Genomic DNA, 20874 nt, shown 5'->3' with positions numbered 1-20874 from the left:
CTGGAAACACTTCTGCTCTGCTCTGTACTATACTTTGTAGGAACTGCAGGTTTCTCAGGAGGTAACTCTTCCCCTGGTAACAACTAGAAGCCTGGGCTGTCTAGCTGCATGTCAGAGCCTGCACGTCAGCTCCTCTCTGGCTAAAGTGTCTTCTTGCTTCTGACTCTACACACAGACCACCTCCCTGAACAGGACCTGACTATATATATTAGGGGTTCCCTAGCTCCCTCTACTGTCTAGGAGGAAGTACTACACCCTAACAGGCCTGATACACAGATAAACAGGGAAAATATGCACATAAAAGCATAGCAATACACATTAAAATGTGAGGTAAAATACAATGCCACTGTTTTACAGGAGGTGGAGAACAACGTGGCCCAATTGACCCTTGTGTAGTGCCCACAATTACCTAGTGGGACACTACAATCATACATATTAGGTATCTTGATGTCCGTAATGACTTGTACAGTAAAAGGATAAAAATTTTATCCCCTACAGTAAACATTGTAAAAATGTATAATATAAAAAGTGCAAAAATGCAATAAAGATTGATCAAAAAATTGTGTGGCACAAATGAAAACTAAAACTAATCTCCCAAAAATCAAGCCTTTACACGGCTCAGTCGAAGGAAAAATAAAAAATGTATTGGTCTAGGAATGCAGCTACACAAAAGAATTACTTTCTAAATCAAAATGTTTTTATGGTGCAAAAGCTAACAAAAAACATTAAAAAAAACTATATAAATTTGGTATTGCGGTAATTGCACTGACACTCAGATAAATATATCTTGGCACTTATGCCACCACAAAAAAAAAAAAAAAAAAAACTTTGAGTTTTTTTTTTTCCATGCCATCGTCCCCCAAACATAAGTTATACAATATATTAGATGTACCCTAAAAAGGTACCAATTAAAAATTCAACTCATCTTGCAAAAATGAGCTCTCATATAGCTATGCCAATGGAAAAGTAAAAAAATAAAATTATGGTTTTTGAAATGTGAAGATATTAAAGCAATATATATATAAAAAAAAAACACTGCATCCCGAATTCCAAAATAGGTCACATCTCTAAAGGTCACTGTACTCTCAGACAACTTTACATAAATGAACAGTACAGGTAAATTTAAGAAACTATAGAGGAAGCGGCTGCTTTGGAGCCCCATAAGGGACCAACTCAGGAGGAGGACTAAAAGATTTTATTGTCAAGGCCCCCTCAACAGTATTATTCAATGATATAATATACAGTGACAGTATATACAGTGACATGACACACAGGATATGCGTGTAGGAAATGAATGGAGTGGCTGCCGGGCCTCATCTGAGAGAGTGATCTTGACTAGCCACAGGAGTGAAGGTTGCACAGGAGGAGAGGGTTGCAAAGAAGTTGCTGGGGGGAGGGGGGCTTTCAAAAATGTGATGTGGGGCCTAGTCATTTCTAGTTACGTCATTGATAAGAAATTATGTTTTATATATGAAAAAAATGCCTTGTTCTAGTGTTGTGAGCTTTTCCCAGCCCCACCTCATTTACTAATTTAATTTTCTCTGAAATTTCTAAGAAATTAATCTTGTAAGACCAAGGGATTACATCAACCCATAGAAGTCTGTGGAGAGGTGAGTGAGAGGAGGAGGAAAGAAGTGCAGAAAGAAACAGAGAGGCAGAGACAATGCATGTATGATTCAGCAGATTCAGCAGCTAATAGTAAGTGTTCTATATCATGCCAAGTGCTTTATTCATATCACTATTGCTCAGTACTTCTTCATAATGCCGTATATGGAGCTTATGAGTGATTCTGAGTAAGAGAGAATTAGAAAGCAGAATATGCTTTCTCTACATGCAATCTAAGAGGAACAGCTAATCTCCAACCACCAGCATTTAGTATGCAAAGGAGAAAACTGCAAAAAATTAAAGACATGATCAGATATACACACATGACAGCTTATTCTGAAAAGTTAAAGGGTTTGTCCAGAATTAAAAAGACATGGCTGCTTCCTTCCAAAAACAGCACCACCCTGTCCACAAGTTGTGTGTTCAGCTCTGCCTCAATGACTACAAAAGAGCAGAGCTTCAAAACCAGACACAACCCGTGAACAGGGGTAATGGCATTTTTGGAAGAAAGCAGCCATATTTTTCTAACCCCGGACATTCCATTTAACGGAAAAAATGTCTACACTTTGATGGGTTGAGGGGTCTGGCTTTTTAAGGAAAGGTCTGAAATGACATAAAATTATTATTATCTGGCATAGTAAACCTCATTCCTTTAAGCTCCCAGCAGCCCATGTGTATTTATGTAGCCATCCACTTGGCAGTGTCCTCTTCTGCAGAGGAGCTGAAAGTGTATGAGCATGTGCAGAATCTCCTGTACCTGTACATTCACTTTCTGCTTCTGCACAGAAGAGAACACAGCCAGGGTCAAGTGGGTAAAATCACAATCGTGCCACCATATTGAGAGCTGTGCACACAGCACGCGGTGAATGATGTCTCCAGTATTTGCATGCTGTACCCATGGGCAGAAGGGGGGCTTCAGTGCAGCTGCAGTGGTATAGAGTGAGGTTTACCATATCACCACCACACATTATGTGATTTCAGAAATGCCTTCAGAAAGTGACCAGCCTCTTTAAAGGCTATGTATACCTTTGGAGGCAATGTTTTTATGATTGCATTTAACTCATTTTAGGCTAAAAATCATTTTTTCAATTGGTCAGCTGGTCCATTTTGTGCTTCTAATCTAATAATCTCTCTAAATTACTAAAATGTCATAAACACTTATTTAAGCCAAATTCTTATCAGTAAGATAATAAGCAGCCATCAGCTGAGCTGCCTGATGGGACACAGTAAAATACAAATCTTGCTACTAGAGAATCTCAAGGCTGTACAGAGAAAGATGCTCAACATTTTTTAATAAAGACCAATCGAAAACATAAGTGCAATGCAAAAATGAAAAAATGCACCCAAAGGGTTACATAGCCTTTAACTTTGTAATTACAAAATACAACCTGAACTGATTGCTCTTCATATTAACCTCACTTTTATTTCAGTTCCTGGATTTTCTGCAGCATTATCCCAGGCTCCTTGAATTGCATTTGTTTCTCTCTGAGACATAAACGATTAGTACGATTTCACTGCTCTTTACGGAAGGAATTAAAAAGGCATTATCAAAAAATAACAAAATGTATGACTGATTCCAGAGTATTTGATCTTTTCAGATGTAAGAAAATGGACTTCCATCCAGACAAAAAAATACAGAAACATAAAAGAAATATATAAGATTATAAAAAAATAATAATAATAAAAATAATTGCCGTCTGGATTTATTTACCTTCCAATGTTTCTGAGCTTATTGAAATACAGAAACTAAGCCTCATTTCCATTAATCTTTTTTCTCTGTTGTAATTTAGCTCATAGAAAAAAAAACGTGATAAGAAGAGAGAATTAATAGATTATGTATGTGAGAAGAATACTTAGGGAGGGTTACGTACTTCTTCAAGTGTGGAAGACGGTTGGAATAAAACAGCCGTATCAAAAAGGTAATCAATTATTAAAAAATACAAATTGAATTAGCAATCTGGCAGAACACGAGAAAGGCCTTGAAGCGAAACAACAAAAATGTTGTTAAGAAAAATAGTCTTTGTGGCTCGGAAATGCAAAAAAAAATCTAAAAAGAAGAAAACTTGAAATAATACTGTACCTTAACGGAATTAAGAATTCTTGCATCTGACACGGCTCCAATCATAGAAGTTTCATCTTGGGTGAGTTAACAGCTTGCGTAGAGGTGGAATTTTCGGCTTCTCTTGAATGACTTTAATAAGTTATTACCGTAGTAGGTCTTGTAAAGAAAACAAGAAAATCTTGAACTGAATGTTCTGTTTAATAGCAAAATGAAAAATTGAGGGTTGTTTTATACTGTTAAAGTAGGTACAGGATAACTAGATACAAAAAGGGGTCTATACATTCCAAATATACAGTGTTATGGGTAAGTGCTGTTCTCCTAAATCCTGTTGTAGATTGGTTATGTCAGAATTTAGGAGAGTTGGCACAGGCAGAGGAGAGATGTGCTATGGAGCCTGCATACCACACAGGCAATTAGAAGACCGGAACGAGCAGAGCAGGAGCTCTACAGCACATCACACCTCTGCCTATGCCCACTCTTCTAAAGCATGACGTAACCCATCTCTGCCAGGCTTTAGGACAGCAGTACCGTACAGGCAGGAGCAGCAGTGTGCTAGGTGTCCTCCTTATACAGCACTCAGTTTAGAAGTTTATGAGAGTACGGATTCTAAAGCACAAGACGCACCTGAACTTCAGGCACCTAATTAGTCACGAAAAGTAAAAATAAAGCATATTACAAAAATTTATTTTGTCACATTTACAAAAAGATTCAATAAAGTTAATTTGAAAGCTTATCTACACTTTAATTCCTTCTTCTGTGACTCTCGTATACTGGAACATACCAAGATACTGTATCTCTTTCTTTTAACATCAATGGGTAGACGCTGCGTTTCAGTCTATGTCTGTCCTCTTCAGCAGCCACTAATTGGACAAATTAGAGAGCCATGACTTGGAGACAGAAAAGAAATGTGAAGAATATGTGATTTGTTTTTTAAATAATTTGTGATTTCCTTCTTTCTTACGTCTCCTCTTGGCTCAAGATATCCAGAGATTAGTGACGTAAAAGGAAAAGATGCAAAATAAAATGTGTTTGTATTTTTGCACTGTATGGCAGCTGAAGGCATTTGTGTTGGTCCCATGTCCATATGTGCCCGCATGGCTGAGAAAAATTACGTTTGATATGAGCCCCTAGGACAGGGATACCCAACCTGCGGCCCTCCAGCTGTTGCAAAACTACAACTCCATGCATGCTTGGACAGCCTTTAGCTATCAGCCTAAAGCAGGGCATGGTGGGAGTTGTAGTTTTACAACAGCTGTAGGGCCACATGTTGAGCAACCCTGCCCTAGGAGCAACAACGACATTGCCGTTACACCTAGAGGCTCTGCTCTCTCTGCAACTGCTGCGCCGTCTCCACTTTGATTGACAGGGCCAGGCAGTGTAAATGTGGTCAGGCCTGGCCTTATCAATCAAAATGCAGCGTGTACGACAGTTGCAGAGAAACCTGAGCCTTGACAACGCAAGCTCCCAGACAGCAGCCTTACATCTGCAAAGACCCCCTGCGTAAGAGAACTTTGAAAGACCTGCACCTCGTACAATGTGACCTGCACCTCGGACAACGAGAATCTCCGTGACAGTATCCAAATCAAGGTAATCTTGAGTATTATGCGAGATACTGTACCTATCGGCATTACCGGATCTGAGAAAATTAGCAGGAGGGGGTTCTGGATTGATTGGCTGTGCGCGGTGTCAAGTTTTGTTTTTAGTTAGTGATTTGCACTTCCACTGCAGCAGGACATACGAGACTGCTGCGCCACTGCAGCATTTATGTGAGTATCTAGCGCCAGTGGCTTATTTAATTTATGCATTAAAACTCACAGGTGGTCGTAGAAAACAAGGGGCAATAGGCCTTAGCAGGTCACGTGGGTCACTTATAAAGGTATGTGCAAGTTTACTTGCACAAGCACTTTATTGTTGAATACTATGTGTATTGTTCCTATATGCATGCTGCCTATTAAGAATAAAATACCTTTATAAGTGACCCATGTGACCTGCTAGGGCGTATTGCCCCTTGTTTTCTACGACCACCTGTGGGCTTTAAAAAAAATTGTGCCATAATAAAGATTTACTTATTTATATGTCTCCGGTTGTTGCTATGTCTTGTAGTTCTAACCAAAGTCCTTAGTTGACTCTATACTTGGCTTTTTCTGTCTTCAATTATGCTGGTGTAATATGGCACTGACTACCCCAGGGTATGTCTTATTCTCAGCAGTCACTGGTGCATATGCCAATTGCTAGCAGCTAGCTCTCAAAACCAATACCAGCTACTGGAAAACCTTTTGAAGGCTGTCCATTATAAAAAAATTAAATAAAATACAGCTTTTTATTATATATGGCACATATTCTACGGTGCAATATAGAAAACTGAATAATACACATTAGGGTCAACATAGCCAAATGTATGCATGCAACTATGGATGTTTTAAAACTTTGGAAAATCATGGGCAAGACGAAGTAACATAGGGTGCGAATGTAGGGGATGAATACAAATATATATGGCTAGATTTGAGCCTAGATGCCTAAATCTCACGGTCATGGTCATGGCTAACATTGTCGCCTTACAACCCTGGGGTACTTGGGTCTCTTACAACCCAAAACAGTTTGAAGTGATAAGTGAATTTGCCAAAATTTGTTTATACTCAAATTTGGTCAAATCAATCGTCAGATTCATCCCAAATCAAAAGTGCACCAATTGCCCTGAAAAGTTGCTATAACACCAACAGCATTAGTGACATACACTCACCTAAAGAATTATTAGGAACACCTGTTCTATTTCTCATTAATGCAATTATCTAGTCAACCAATCCCATGGCAGTTGCTTCAATGCATTTAGGGGGGTGCTCCTGGTCAAGACAATCTCCTGAACTCCAAACTGAATGTCAGAATGGGAAAGAAAGGTGATTTAAGCAATTTTGAGCGTGGCATGGTTGTTGGTGCCAGACAGGCCGGTCTGAGTATTTAACAATCTGCTCAGTTACTGGGATTTTCACGCACAACCATTTCTAGGGTTTACAAAGAATGGTGTGAAAAGGGAAAAACATCCAGTATGCGGCAGTCCTGTGGGCAAAAATGCCTTGTGGATGCTAGAGGTCAGAGGAGAATGGGCCGACTGATTCAAGCTGATAGAAGAGCAACGTTGACTGAAATAACCACTCGTTACAACCGAGGTATGCAGCAAAGCATTTGTGAAGCCACAACACGCACAACCTTGAGGCGGATGGGCTACAACAGCAGAAGACCCCACCGGGTACCACTCATCTCCACTACAAATAGGAAAAAGAGGCTACAATTTGCACGAGCTCACCAAAATTGGACTGTTGAAGACTGGAAAAATGTTGCCTGGTCTGATGAGTCTCGATTTCTGTTGAGACATTCAAATGGTAGAGTCCGAATTTGGCATAAACAGAATGAGAACATGTATCCATCCTCTGATGGCTACTTCCAGCAGGATAATGCACCATGTCACAAAGCTCGAATCATTTCAAATTGGTTTCTTGAACATGACAATGAGTTCACTGTACTAAAATGGCCCCCACAGTCACCAGATCTCAACTCAATAGAGCATCTTTGGGATGTGGTGGAACGGGAGCTTCGTGCCCTGGATGTGCATCCCTCAAATCTCCATCAACTGCAAGATGCTATCCTATCAATATGGGCCAACATTTCTAAAGAATGCTATCAGCACCTTGTGGAATCAATGCCACGTAGAATTAAGGCAGTTCTGAAGGCAAAAGGGGGTCCAACACCGTATTAGTATGGTGTTCCTAATAATTCTTTAGGTGAGTGTATATGATGTGTAAATGGATGATAGCCACTGGTAACAAAAAGCCTTCTTAAAAAAAGTACAAAAATTCTCTCTTTTTGGTGGCAGATGCCTTCATCTCTTTATTCTGATCTGCCAAATAGTAGCTACCATTTTGAGCAATTTGTGTGACGAATGAAAATACCTTACGATTAGAATCTTTTGGGAAATTTATAAAGAATTTGATTCTTATAGAATTGATTTGCTGATCTCTAGTAGCATGTGCAAGATTTTGTAATGTTCTCCCCAAGTTTGTATGGGTGTACAGGTACTCTGGTTTCCTTCATGCTCCAAAATTATACTGAGAGGTTAAATTATCTTAACATAAAATTGACCCTCGCGTGTTCGTTTTGAGATAAGGAATATATAGGGGACATAGACTGATATGAATGATGGCATTTTATGGGCAACCAAAATGAAAATATAAAATAGATTATTATTAGGAATGAGCAAACCTGAATTGTAAAGTTCGGGTTCGTACCGAACATCGAAGGTTCAAGCACCAGAACCCGAACATTGTTGCAGAAGTCCGTATTCAGGTTCGGATGCTGAATAAAGTTTGTTGAAAGGCTGCAGTGCAGCCAATCAGCAAGCTTTTTAACTGTAGGTACTTGGAAGCCATCACAGTCATGCCTAGTATTGGAATGGCTGTGATTGGCCGGCACAGCACAACCAGGATCAGAGTTTTCTCTGATCCCAGCCATTATCACGAGAATGTGGTTGTCAATCACAGACATATACCTGCTGGTGATTATGCAGCCACAACAGCTGTGAACACCGTGACATGCATTTACAGTGGGGGAAATAATTATTTGACCCCTCACTGATTTTGTAAGTTTGTCCAATGACAAAGAAATGAAAAGTCTCAGAACAGTATAATTTCAATGGTAGGTTTATTGTAACAGTGGCAGATAGCACATCAAAAGGAAAATCGAAAAAATAACTTTAAATAAAAGATAGCAACTGATTTGCATTTCATTGAATGAAATAAGTATTTGAACCCCTACCAACCATTAAGAGTTCTGGCTCCCACAGAGTGGTTAGACACTTCTACTCAATTAGTCACCCTCATTAAGGACACCTGTCTTAACTAGTCACCTGTATAAAAGACACCTGTCCACAGAATCAATCAATCAAGCAGACTCCAAACTCTCCAACATGGGAAAGACCAAAGAGCTGTCCAAGGATGTCAGAGACAAAATTGTAGACCTGCACAAGGCTGGAATGGGCTACAAAACCATTAGCAAGAAGCTGGGAGAGAAGGTGACAACTGTTGGTGCGATTGTTCGAAAATGGAAGGAGCACAAAATGACCATCAATCGACCTCGCTCTGGGGCTCCACGCAAGATCTCACCTCGTGGGGTGTCAATGGTTCTGAGAAAGGTGAAAAAGCATCCTAGAACTACACGGGAGGAGTTAGTTAATGACCTCAAATTAGCAGGGACCACAGTCACCAAGAAAACCATTGGAAACACATTACACCGCAATGGATTAAAATCCTGCAGGGCTCGCAAGGTCCCCCTGCTCAGGAAGGCACATGTGCAGGCCCGTCTGAAGTTTGCCAATGAACACCTGAATGATTCAGAGAGTGACTGGGAGAAGGTGCTGTGGTCTGATGAGACCAAAATAGAGCTCTTTGGCATTAACTCAACTCGCTGTGTTTGGAGGAAGAAAAATGCTGCCTATGACCCCCAAAACACCGTCCCCACCGTCAAGCATGGGGGTGGAAACATTTTGCTTTGGGGGTGTTTTTCTGCTAAGGGCACAGGACAACTTATTCGCATAAACGGGAAAATGGACAGAGCCATGTATCGTGAAATCCTGAGCGACAACCTCCTTCCCTCTGCCAGGAAACTGAAAATGGGTCGTGGATGGGTGTTCCAGCACGACAATGACCCAAAACATACAGCAAAGGCAACAAAGGAGTGGCTCAAGAAGAAGCACATTAAGGTCATGGAGTGGCCTAGTCAGTCTCCGGACCTTAATCCAATCGAAAACCTATGGAGGGAGCTCAAGCTCAGAGTTGCACAGAGACAGCCTCGAAACCTTAGGGATTTAGAGATGATCTGCAAAGAGGAGTGGACCAACATTCCTCCTAAAATGTGCGCAAACTTGGTCATCAATTACAAGAAACGTTTGACCTCTGTGCTTGCAAACAAGGGTTTTTCCACCAAGTATTAAGTCTTTTTTTGTTAGAGGGTTCAAATACTTATTTCACTCAATGAAATGCAAATCAGTTGCTATCTTTTATTTAAAGTTATTTTTTCGATTTTCCTTTTGATGTGCTATCTGCCACTGTTACAATAAACCTACCATTGAAATGATACTGTTCTGAGACTTTTCATTTCTTTGTCATTGGACAAACTTACAAAATCAGTGAGGGGTCAAATAATTATTTCCCCCACTGTATGTCATCAAGCAGGAATTATTTCCTACTAGTGTTGATCGAGCACCATAGTGCTCGTGTGCTTGGGGGGTTGGGCCGAACACATCGGGATGCTCGGGTGCTCTACCGAGCACCCAAGTATAATGGAAGTCAATGGGAGAACCCGAGCATTTAAACCAGGCACCTCCTGCTCTGAAGAGGGGATGGTGTGTGGTTCACTTGAAAAGGTCAGAAATTGATGGAAACACGACTGAAATGGTTCGGGAACAGCATGAGGAGGATGTCTGGATGCATCTTGGACTCCCAGGTCGCTGCTGGGAACGATGTTGTCCGAGTAGTACGCCACTTTTACAGACTGACAATAATACGCACAAAACCGAAGATAAAATTGATTTTAGAGGAAAAATTGTTAGGAAACATTAATTCCTGTCTATTTACTTGTATATAATGTGCAAGTGCTGCCAAAAATTACAAGGAAGAGGCGCTCTGATACAACCTGTATATCACATAAAGGAGGGCATCATTCACATTGTGGTGCAAGTGTTCAGGTAGTGGGACTCCTACATTCATAAAGCCTATGCACTAAGTGAAAGGGCTGCCAAAAATTACAAGGAACCGGCACTCCAATACACCCTTTGTTACACATAAAGGAGGACGTCATACACAGCCTTGAAAAATTATGATTGATGGCCTGCTGGTGACCTTCCAAAACATTTGGAGCAAGGGGCTGCTGATCTGACCATCTAACACATTATGGGCGAGGGCCTGCTGCCGCTTTGGTGTTTCTAGATAACCTGGGCCCGATCACACATTCCCGTGACAGCAACGATCCATTTGGATTTCTGCCCTATCAACTTTCGATGTTATTTTCAGAGCGAACCACGGTGACCACGGGTAACGTGGAATCAACGTTTGATTCCGGAGAGGGAGCCTGAAAAACAGCTACGGCTACCACTTCCAAGCAAGGCAGCATGCTCGCAAATTACCTATTAGGTATAATTAGGTGAGGGCCTGCAGGTGAGCTGACCCTCTAAAACATTATATGCGAGGGCCTGCAGGTGAGCTGACTCTGTAAAAGATTATAGGTGAAGGCCTGCTGGTGAGCTGACCCTCTAAAAAAAAATTTTTTTATATAATTTTACAAAATTTATATAATTTATTTTATATAATTACAATTTTGGAAGCACACATGTTACACTGCAGATGTGGCCCTGGTAATGTCACTGTAAGAAGCGGACACCATCTATTGACAAAGTACACTATATGTAACAGATACATTTTTTAAGCGCACACGTTATACTGCAGATGTGGCCCAGGTAAGGTCACTGTCAGAAAATGGACACAGTCTACGGAAAAAGTACACTGTATGTCACAGAAATTTTTTAGATGCGCACACTTTACACTGGAGATGTGGCACAGCTAATGTCACTGTCCGCAGCGGACACAGCCTATAGGAAAAGTACACTGGATGTCACAGATATATTTTGGATGCGCACACTTTACACAGGAGATGTGGCGCGGATAATTTAACTGTCCGCAGCGGACACCATCTACGGAAAAAGTACACTGGATATCACTGATATTTTAGGGATGCGCACACTTTACACTGGAGATGTGGCGCGGATAATTTAACTGTCCGCAGCAGCCTATTACACGGTATTTAGCGCAGGTTGCGCTAAAAATTTATATTGCTGCTGTCACACACAATAGTCCTTAAAAGGACTTTTGGGTCTCTGAAAAGTTTTTCAAATAAAAATCTTCCAATAACACTCCCTACACTCTGTCCCTTTCTATGCTCAGCTCTCCCTGACTAAGACTGAGCAGAACACTTGTCATATATAGCACCCGATGACGCGTTTCGGCCATCCAATCACTGTAATGCCAGTAACTAACATGGCTACAGCATTACAGTGAGGGCAGTACTTAGCTGCACATTTATTGGCTGTGTAGCAGCCAAGAAACGTGCAGGGAGGAGACTCGAGCATTGCGCTTGAGCACATGCGGTACTCCGCCGAATACCGCCATGTGCAAAGCATCGAGATGCTCGAGCCGAACTGGTGTTCGGCCGAGCATGCTCGATCAACACTACTTTCTGCCAATGACACATATGATCCTCATGGTTGTTCACCTCTGTAGGCCTCTCGGGCAGACTTCCTAGTGTGGCCAGACCTGTGGAGGGAATAATACTTACGTGATCTCCGCCACTGCGTTCCAGCTCCGGTTAGGTCTCCCTGCATCAAAATTTGTTTTGATGTGGGTCACATGGCTGCTGCAGCCAATGACTGGCTGCAGCAGGGATTTGTCTACTGTGCATGACGTGAGCTAGCAACATGATACAAAACAAACATGTCATCACAGCAGCCATTCAAACCGGATGTTGATGCAGGGACATCTGAGAGCTGCAGCAGCCGCCGGCGAGAGCGAACAAGCTGGAACCCGGAGGCTGGGATCAGTTAAGTATGATTCCCTCCACATGTTCTGCCACAGTGGAGGGTGTGCTTTAGAGTACCCCAGGGCTGAATGACTTCTTTAAAGCGTTAATACATTTACAGAAGAAACTCGAAAAATTAGAATATCGTGCAAAGTTCATTTATTTCAGTATTGCAACTTAAAGGGGTTCTCCAGGCTTTTAACATTGATGACCTATCCTCAGGATAGGTCTTCAATATCAGATCGGCGGGGGTCCGACACCTGACACCCCCGCCGATAAGCTGTTTGAAGAAGAGGCGCGCACCGTGCCAGCGCTGCCTCCTCTTCACTGTTTACCTTCTCGCCGTCGCCTCTGCAGCGGTGAGCAGGTGTAATTACACCCAAGCCGTCCTATTCATTTCAATGGGACTGATCGCTCCAATACAAGTGTATGGGAAGGATCCATCCCATTGAAATGAATGGGACGGCTTGGGTGTAATTACACCTGCTCACCGCTGCAGAGGCGACGGCGAGAAGGTAAACAGTGAAGAGGAGGCAGCGCTGGCACGGCGTGCGCTTCCTCTTCAAACAGCTGATCGGCGGGGGTGCCAGGTGTCGGGGGTGCCAGGTGTTGCATTACTGAAATGAAAGAACTTTTGTACTATATTCAAATTTTTCGAGTTTCACCTGTACTCTTGTTGCCGGTCTGATTGAAAATCCTTTATTTTTCTGGCAGTTTATGTAATTTACTTTGTGGATGGAGGATAACCTTCGAGACATTTGTGATAAGACTCAATTCCAGCTGCGAGCTTTAAGAGGTATGCTGCTATTAAGAGACAATTGTGCTTTTTCTGACTTGGATTGAAGCTTCTGCTCTCAGAAATGGATGGTGTGATCTAAAACATCTTAAATGACTGTGTTTGGACCACCACTACACTTATAACAACCAGAAATTGATTGCTGCTTCCACCAAGCATGGAAATGTTCACGTTGCCAATAGTAGTTTCCCATCAGTGACAGATACATCTTTATTTTCTGCTAAGGTTAGATAAACTAAGTGACAACAGGGGTGCACCACCAATGAGGCCAGGTGAGGCGATCGCCTCATGCAGCACCAGTTAGGGGCAAGAGGGAAGCAGCAGAAGGGCCATGGGCAATACGCAATGTGGCAAAGGCGTTAGGTTAAGTTTCAGTTTTTGCCTCAGGTAGCAGAAAGGCTAGGTGCACCCCTGAGTGACAACCAATATGGCCACTGAAACAGCTGTCTACAGACGGGTCACTTTTTCTTTTGGAGGAGTCTCTGATTTGGCTGACATGAGATAATTTGCCTACCTTTTTCCCACTGTAATTGGTAGTGGTTGTGCCAGCTAACTGGTTTGGCTTTGAGCCAAACCTAAAGGTGTTGTCCTGGCAGTTCTCATGTTTACATGCGGGGCAAAATGACCTTTGTCTTCAGGGCTTGGGGGTGCCCTCTCCTCCCTATTTCATATCACTAAGAAATACTGTAATGTTATGATTGCAGAGGTTAGACCTTTGGGTCCCATCTCAATCAAGAGAAAGAAACCAAGGTTTAAGTCCTGTGCTTTTTCAATGCAGCTCCATTAAATTTAATGAGATTGTGCTCCACTTCCCTACACAGCAGATTAATGAGAGTATCAGTCTGTAGGGAAAGACTATGCAGGAACTACAGTGCTTAAACATAACTGCATTTCCTAGGTCATTGCCCCAAAATTCAGTCTTGACGGGATCATTGATGTCTTCATATGGGCCATCAAGATTTTCACCCATAAGTCCTTGTCCATTTGAGAATGTAAAAGTACCCAGTGAATCTGTATGATCTTTTTTAAACCTAGCATACAAAATTATCAAGGCAATAAAATAGTGAAAAATGAGAATGACTTTCCACTTTCCTTTTGTTCCATTACTGAATCATTTTCATTGTAAGTTCATTTCAGTGAACCTGCCCTATAATTTATTGCATATTTCTCATTGCACGCACAAACGTTTTCATATTATGTTTCATTCAACCCAACAATTGCCAATGTGCATATTAAAACATATTCAGACACTATAAAAAAAAATGGGTCCAAAGGGCTCATCAGATCGTAGTTGACAAAATCCACTCAGCCATGAAGACTCATTTCAGCTTGGCATCAGCAGGTGCCTAATATCTTTCTGCTAACTAGACTGAGGCAGCAATTACATTGAGTCAGTAACACTCAGGAAAATAGTTCTTCTTGATTAAAACTGTACAGATTAAGCTGCAATGACTTGGCATCAACATAATGCCACCCACAAGACTGTGCTTACTACGAGGATGCTATGGGTCCCTTGGAGAAAGGAGGACAGCCCAGATACTAAACAGGGTGGGAAATTGCTGGCATGGTCATAGAAGTGGCATGTAGGGTGAAACAAACATCAGGACTTTCTGTCCAAGATGGAAAGCACCATAATAGGACCTAATTTTGATGTTGCACCCGTAAATTTTATGTATCCCACTGGGTACTTTTCTTGACATTACTAAACCTCAATACCACCCTATAGGGTAGGTGCCCCAAAATATAACCATACCTTTCTTGTAAATATCTGGTCCTGTAATCCTGAGAAATGCATTAGTAAATCATGGGTAGGGACACTCCATTTTGTGAACAATTGTTCCTCCTTTGATACCTCCCAGACCTCCCCCTCTTGCTTGATTGACAATCCCTTAGATTTCAGAGCTTGTACCAATGACGCAGGGAAAGCCATGTGCACTGACCAGAGAGCCCCTTTCCACAGTGCACCGAAAACCTGATATAAAAATAATAAGAAGCATTTTTTGGGATTAGAGTGCCAGATTGTCACATGAGAGGTATGGTTATGTTTCTGGGCACCTACCCTATATGGTGGTATGCTTATTTGTAAACTGATTTTGGTGGACAGACACCTTATCAAGGTTGTGGGCTCTTAAATAACCACAAGAGCTTTGAAAAATGTACTCTTAAACATTATGGAGTGTTATGAATGACCTTTCGCTTTCTGGGACCCCAGTAATGTGTTTTTTTCTAGCCCGGCATGAACTTATTGGGTCCCAGAGAAGCTACCGTATGTGTATTTAGTATTGTTATAATTGCAATGATGCATGAAAAGACATTATCATTTTTTATAACACATGTTGAATGGAATAAAAAACACTCATTTGCTGCCACCTACCAAAAAAAGTTATGTATTAAAATTTAAAAAAGAAAAACAGGTTCTTTATTTTTCCAAATTATAACAGTACATTGAATAAAGTTAAAATGTTATTTCTATTAAACAGTAAACAACATAAAAATGAATGCCAGAAACTGTTTTATTTTTTATTCCCTCAACCCGCAAAAAGCCATAAAAAATATAATTTACCTTAAGATGGTGCAACAGAAAATGACAACTCATCTTGTTAAAAAAAGAAAATATGACTAAATTGGCAAGAAAATGTAAAAAGTTATGGTCCTCCGAATGTGGAAAACAAAAGACAAAAACGACAAAAGAAAAATGTTTTTTCAAAATTGCCCAGGTTCTTAAAAGGTGAATAATTGTACCCCATAATGATTTAACAGTGCACCCTGAAGCACCAACAGGGCATTTTGAGGAAATAACTGGAAAGCCATGTTAAAAACCAGTTTATATTATATTCAATCTTCAGAGAAAAAAAATAAAATTGTCCCCAGCTGAATAATAAAAAATGTCAAAAATATAATAAGTACTGAGCAGAAAAATGTATTTCACCAGGAGCTGAGTAAACATAGAAACTAGAACTGACGGGGGAATAAATGAAAGCGAGATGGGTTTAAGGACAGGTCTTTATATACTGAAAAATTTCCCCTTTCCTGTTTGCTTAATAAGATCTGCTTTAGAAATGTAAATATGTCTCAACTTACTAAATTAGCCTAGATTCATCTTCTTTAGAGGAGCAACTATGGGCTAGGCACAGGGGGTGGCACACACATCTAAGGCCTGATTGTGCCTCCAACCTCGGTAACACCACAACATGGAAAATGCAAATGTGATCGCACACTACATCCAGCACTCTGCCCTGCCTCCATGCTGGATGAGGCATTGGTGTACATTTTGGCCAAAGCGTAATAAGCAACTCACCGCGTCAAGGTCGTCTCATTTGAGTGGTCCCTAACACTAGTTCCTACCTGTTTATGGGCCATGACAGCCACACAAAGTCCAGGGAATGCAGGTCACAACATGACCACTGCAAATACCACCATACTATTACAGAACAAAAGACACTATGCAAAAAACAATATTAACAATAGTACCACTATACAAGGCCACACCATCACCATTACATAGTGAATGAATATTACCACTATACTGTTACTGAATAAAAACAAGTTATGTCTTTTCTATCTGTGCCGGACCACCATGACAACTTCTTACAGCCACAATTTATGTCTACAGAGTTTGCAACAGAGACATTACTGTCTTCTCACTTTCCCCAATGCTTTTTACCAAGCTGTACAAAATCCCTATCCTAGAAAGTAAAAATTTCCCATGTATGCCCCTTAACAAGTAACATTGTCCCGTGTTTGTCATCTAAATGCTAATTAAGCGGCACTCTGTATGCCCCTTTTTCTCCGTAAAAAGTAATAATGGCCCCTGAGTTCCTCTAAAAAATAATAATGTCCACCTAAATGCCCCCTTAAAAATAAATAAAACCCCTGAATGCCCCTTTAAAAAGTAATAATGCTCCTTAAAAAATGTTAATGCCCCCTTAATACGAAACAATAATCCGTGTGTCCAACACTTGAATAAATACCACCTCTGCATCCCAGAAAAAAATAAAATAAAACTTAAACACACCTCACTCCGTTTAGTGTGGCAAAGCATTTTCTCCCCTGCATAGCTAGGGTCAGGATACAGGTTGCGCAACACAAGGACATAATCACAGCTCCTGCTCCGGGATATCGACCTTCTGTGCATCATCCTGACATTCTGTAGGCTGGATGCCTAAAGTGGCCTGCAACATGCAAAAATGGGAGTGATGGAGTTGATGCTGATATAGTTGAAGAATGCCACCTTGCAAATGGATGCAGGGCTGCTGCCCCCCCCCCCCCCCCCCCCCCATTGAAACCTACCAGCTACACTTCTGATCATCTTAAATACATTAATTAATTCTAAAATTAAAGGAGTTCTTCACTTTTCAAAATTATAGAGCTATAGACCAAATTACCAGTGAAAATGTTCTTGAGTTCTTGGTGTCCACTGTTTTTTTTTTTTTTGTTCATATGTCCTAGTTTTCTTCTGTTCCATAGATTACTGATAGTGTACATATTTGTAACTGCACAAAAAATTAATGTCAACCAGTTGATCAGCTAAGAATAACATTGCCTTTTAATTTTGTTTCTATGAAAACAGTTATTTTATTTTAAGTTTAACAAATATTTAGGCAGCTCAGCAAAAAAGTCAGCACGCGACATTATGTGACTGCCAAATCCTGCAGCACTCGTGAGCCAAGTTTAGTAACCGCAATACATCCACTTTATTGTTCTCTGTTGGCAGATTAGACGCTGATGTCCAAACAAACGTTTGGCGAGGTGGCCGGAAAGTTGGGCTCCCAGTTGAAGTGAGAAACACAAGGGTATGCCAGAAATGTTCACTCCAGGCATCCTGAAACCAAAGCTTGTCCCAGCTTTGCAGGGTTGGAATATTTTCGAAGAAGACTTTGTTTTTACCACACTTGAAGTAAGTTCATGCTGACAAGTTCAATGTTTGTTTGGGACTTGAAGTGAACAAAATTTTGGCTAACAAGCTTTAGTAAGAACTTTGAAATTTAGGCCTTCGATACATTTTTGGAACTCATTTCAAAATGTTTGCCCATTGCCAGGTATGGACCTGGAATTCTAGCAGGAATGCTTTTTCAATTTTCTCCTACCTGGTGTGAACCATTCAATTCTGTTGCCCGTTTTCGAAGACTTCTTTTCTGTGAAACTGAGTCCCATCCCTCTTGAGGATTACAGAAGATGCCAACCTCCTACATTGGGCAGTCATTCATGAAATTGTTTAACACAGCAAAAGTGTCACTCTCATACCCTTCTCCTGACCAGTATGACATGGAGAGATATAATTAGCTCATTGGCCAGCCCTCTTGACTCCATATACCGTACATCTTGAAAAAAGCAAATGTACCACAGACAAAGAGCCTTGTGTACAGCCGTCAAGAGGGCTGGCCAATGAGCTAATTATATCTCTCCATGTCATACTGGTCAGGAGAAGGGTATAAGAGTGACACAGCAAAAGTGTCACTCTTATACCCTTCTCCTGACCAGTATGACATGGAGAGATACAATTTGCTCATTGGCCAGCCCTCTTGACGGCTGTACACAAGGCTCTTTGTCTGTGGTACATTTGCTTTTTTCAAGATGTACAGTATATGGAGTCCCTCAATTGGACCACATGGACTGCAGTCTATGAGAGAATACTCCCTTAATAAGGCATGCATTGTAAAGTGGTTGAGGTGCCACTTCCTCAGGAGTTGCGGAAAAAGAGTTGGCAGCCTGTATGGTTGCCATAGGACATGCTTTATTATGCAAAGTTTTTTTTTTCTTGTACTTGTTTCTGTCCTACAAGGCATGACATCAGAGAGATGCAGCCCGGGCGCTATGTTTGGAGGAAGAACGCCAAGACAGTTCATAACCAATGTGGGAATGCAAGGATGGAACTTAGCTTAGTTATCTGACTGTAACTGATGACCTATCATCTGACTGCATGGGTCATCAGTATTGTTGAGCAAATCGAAGCATCCAAAATGGAAATCGAGTTTAAGAAAAATAAAATTTTAAATAAATGCCAATTTCCTGGCACTTTGTGGTAACGAATAGTTTTTTTCCTAAAATGGTGGTGACGTGTTACAAAATTAAATTAAGAAGCTTCAGGAACAAGAGATTACCCATAATGCAATGCAGCCAGCCAATTAGCAGCTAGCCAGCCTCTGTTATGTCACAGCCCTATAAGAATCATAATCCCGCCCGGTCTTAGCCATTTTACAGTGAACTGAGCAAAGGGAGAGAGACGTGACAAGTGCTAGGAACAGTGTTTAACAAAGCTTTAATTGCAGAATCTTGAAAAGGGAGACTGCAGGGACAGTATAGGAAAAGTGTAGGTAGATCATAAGGAGAGTTTTTACACACTGTAGGGAGAGCATAGGGAGATTGCAGGGACAGTGCAGGCTGTGTAATCACAAGCTGAAAGGATCCATAGGAGACAGCTCAGTTTGTATCAGTCCTGCACAGAGCTATCCAACTGAACAGTGTCCACCTTGTTTATTAGAGACGGAATTCTATTATACCTTGATTCTCAAATTGGGATGAATAAATAGTGTAATTTAACTGTTATTGGGGTGTCCCCTTTGGTTAATAGGTACGTAGATCTATTACGCCGTAATTCTCAAATTGGAATGAATAAATAGTGTAATTTAACTGTTAGTGGGGTGTCCCCTTTGGTTAATAGGGATGTAGAAATATTACGCCGTAATTCTCAAATTGGGATGAATAAATAGCGTAATTTAACTGTTATTGGGGTGCCCCCTTTGGTTAATAGGTACGTAGATCTATTACACCTTAATTCTCAAAATGGGGTGAATAAGCTGTGGTATTTAACTGTTATTGGGGTGCCCACCTTGTTAAATAGATAAGCAATCCCATTAGGCCTTGATTCTCAAGATGGGGTGAATAAGCTGTCTATTTTTACTGTTATAGGGATGTCCCCCTTGTTTTATTGATAATTCTATTTGGCCTTGATTCTTAAATTGGGGTGACTAAGTAGTGTAACTTAAAGAGGCTCTGTCACCCAGAGCATATAGCCTGGTAGGGTTGATGACGCTGACAAAAACAATGCCTTTCTTTCTGCTATCGGTCCGGTGGTGGAGAAAAATAAACTTAAAAAAATATGCAAATGACGTATTCAAGCACTAGGTGGCGGTCTTATATGGTTCAAGCACCGCTCCAGCAACGCCCCTGGTGCTCCATAATGACGCCCCTCTGCTGTAACTCACGCTCCCTGCCTTTAGATTGTGAAGCTAATTTCTTTGTGAAATTCGACGAAGAAGTCGAATCAAAGATTTAAGAACTTGGCTCATCTCTACTGATGACCTATTCTGAGACCAAATAGTCAAAAGCAACCCTTATCTGAGTAAATGTAAACCACTGCTCGAATGTAAACCACTGCTCGTATCTAAGGACTACTTGCAGAATGTTGAATGCAGCTCTGGATGTGACTTGAGACACAATACTGTACAGCTGCCAATCAGCACAGAATAGGTAAAGCAAAGTAGTTACAAAGTTGCTTCATATTTTACGCAGATTTAAATTGTCAAATCTCGTTGCGGAGCTGTAAAGGTGGAATATAATATGTTGTGGTCGTACATAGACTTTGATATGGGGGGTTTATGTCTTCTGGAATGACACATGACGTAATGTTTTACAGCACTTTCTGCCTTATAGCGGGGTAATATCACGATGGGTGGAAAAATATTGTCCCATCTAATTTCTTACTACCTAGAGGTTTATTTTCTGTAATTTATATTCTTGTTCCTGCATTTTATATCACAAACATAAAAGGTATACTATCGCCATATATCACTCT

This window comes from Bufo bufo, chromosome 2, assembly GCF_905171765.1.
Source record: "Bufo bufo chromosome 2, aBufBuf1.1, whole genome shotgun sequence".
NCBI classification, from domain to species: Eukaryota; Metazoa; Chordata; class Amphibia; order Anura; family Bufonidae; genus Bufo; species Bufo bufo.
The sequence above is the reverse complement of the archived record's forward strand: the minus strand, read 5'-3'. Positions refer to the sequence as shown.